Raw genomic sequence first — 2,954 nt, forward strand, 5'->3', positions numbered from 1 at the left:
GGGGCTGAGCCACGGGGATCACAGAGAAAGAAAGCCCACCAGGAAACCTGCAATCTAAGCACTCCTGCTGCTGAGGGAAGGTTTCCGGACTACACCTACCGGCACAGAACAGCTCTCTCCTTTGGAGAACACATAACCTCTGCCCTCCCCCCCCCCCGCACCCCCATTTCCCGCCCCCTGCACAGCACTCGGCAGATCAAGGCTCCAGCAATTCTGTAGGACACTGCAGCCGGAGAATCTGGTTGGCTCTGAAGAGCCAAAGCAGACTAGGTGACTCTGCAGGCCGTGGCATTAGCTGCTTTGCCAAGTCCACATCGTGGGGCTGTGACAGCCAGACCAGTTCCCTCCAGGCTGCGCCTGTGGCTGCAAGCCTGCCCAGCAGCGGCTTCCCGCATGATCGAGGCTGCTACCATCAGGAGGCCAAGTTTCACTTAAGTCCATCCTTTCTATACATCTTAGATCTAATGTCCACAGAAGAGCAAGTTACTGAAGCTGAGTTCTCTCCATCTTTACGGGTGATCTACTAAATAATCATAGTGATGGGCTGAACTTTCTTCTGATTAAAAACTACCAGTTATTTGGGGCTGGAACAATAGCACAGCAGGTAGGGCATTTGCCTTGCATGCGGCCCATCCGGGTTTGATTCCCAGCATCCCATATGGTCCCCCGAGTGCTGCCAGGAGTAGTTCCTGAGTGCATGAGCCAGGAATAACCCCTGTGCATTGCCGGGTGTGACCCAAAAAACAAACAAACAAACAAACAAACAAATAAATAAATAAATAAATAAACTACCACTTATTTTGCACAAACATAGTGAGAAACACATAGATTCCTTTCGTCAGTAACTCTACATTGAATCCCAAAGTGTCCTCTGGCCTCAGGTTAGAGTGGGGTGACTACTGGTCCAGGATTTTTTAAAAACAATATGGTCATTCCTTCAAAAACTTGAAATTGAGCTTCCATATGACCCCACAATACCTCTTCTGGGAATATATCCCAAGGATACAAAAAAAAGCACAGTAGAAATGACATCTGTACCTATATGTTCATTGCACCACTGTTCATATTAGCCAGAATCTGAAAACAACCTGAATGCCTGAGAACAGACAACTGGTTAAAGAAACTTTGGTATATCTACACAATGGAATACTACGCAACTGTTAGGAAAGATGAAGTCATCAAATTTGCTTCTAAGTGGTTGGTCATGGAGAGTATCATGCTAAGAGAAATGAATCAGGGGCTGGAGCAATAGCACAGCGGGTAGGAAGTTTGCCTTGCATGCGGCCGACCCCGATTCGATTCCCAGCATCCCATATGGTCCCCTGAACACCGCCAGGGGTAATTCCTGAGTGCAGAGCCAGGAGTAACCACTGTGCATCGCCGGGTGTGACTCAAAAAGAAAAAAAAAAGAGAGAAATGAATCAGGAAGAGAGGGACATACATAGAACGAATGCACTCATTTTTGGAATATAAAATAACATAATGTAAGACTGACACCCAAGGACAGTAGATAGAAGGGCCAGGAATATTGCTCCATAGTTGGAAACCTGTCTCGTGAGCTGGGGGAGAAGGCAGCTGAAATAGAGAAGGGATCACTAAGTCAATGATGGTTGGAGAAATTGTTCGGGATGGGAGGTGTGTGCTGAAAGTAGATAAAGGACCAAACGTGATAGCCTCTCAGTATCTGTATTGCAAACCATAATGCCCCAAAGGAGAGAGAGAGTATGGAGGAAATTGCCATAGAGGCAGGAAGAGGGTTATAAGGCGGGGGGGGGGACATTGGTGGTGGGGAATGTGCACGGTGGAGGGGTGGGTATTCAATCATTGTATGACTGAAACTCAACCATGAAAGCTTTGTAAGTGTATCTCACAGTGATTCAATAAAAATTAATTAATTAATTAAAGTAAATTTAAAAAAATGGGGTGACTTTTCCTGGGTACATCTTACTCCCCAAACTACGGGCCTCAGACTAGTTTGTTTTGGCATTTCCTAGTCCCTTAGGGTCCCTGTCAATTGCTGCATTCTTCTTCTGACAGCGCTTTTTTTTTTCTTTTTGGGTTACCAGTGATGCTCAGAGGTTATTCCTGGCTTTGGACTCAGGAATTACTCCTGGCGGTGCTTGGGGGACCATATGGGATGCCAGGGATTGAACCCAGGTTGGCCGTGTGCAAGGCAAACGCCCTACCCGCTGTGCTATCGCTCCGGCCCCTCTGACAGCACTTCTTGATCAGCCTGAACAGTGTTGCTGCCGACCCTTGAGCCCTCCCTTGTGGAAGCCAGGGTGTCGCAGAGCCTGTGCCACATCCATTCAGGCCTGCGACTGGAATCTACATTTTGGGCTGTTAGGAATTAAGGCCAATCTCGGGGCAACTGAAGCTTAAGTCAAGATTTGATCAAGTTTTTGATCAGGGGTACACCTGGCTCTTCACTCAGGAATCACACCTGGCGGTGTTCAGGGGCCCGTATGGGATGCCGGGGATGGAACCTAGGTCAGCCGTGTGCAAAGCAAGCTCCTTACCCGTTATACTATCTCTCTGGCCCCCAAAACTCAGTCAAGTTTATATGACAGGTGCTCAAGATTTTATCAGGATCCACCTGCACTCTAGTATTTTGAAATTAATTAACTCCCAAATTATTTATTACAAAAGCGTAGCATTTTCTATCTTTCTGTGTCTGTGTGAACAAGACATTGCCACTAGACAAAACATACAGAAGGCATAAGGGAGAGAGAGGCAAATATTTCCCTTATAACATGATGCAATCTCTCACATTGCTTCAGGTAATAGTTTAAAGATGAAAAGTCTCTCGGAGGGCTGGAGCAATAGAACATTGGGTAGGGCATTTTCCTTGCCCATGGCTGACCCAGGCTCTATCCCCAGCATCCCATATGGTCCTCTGAGCACTGCCAGGAGTAATTCCTGAGTGCACAGCCAGGAGTAACCCCCAATCATTG

The sequence above is a fragment of the Sorex araneus genome, chromosome 2 (genome assembly GCF_027595985.1).
Source record: "Sorex araneus isolate mSorAra2 chromosome 2, mSorAra2.pri, whole genome shotgun sequence".
NCBI lineage: Eukaryota > Metazoa > Chordata > Mammalia > Eulipotyphla > Soricidae > Sorex > Sorex araneus.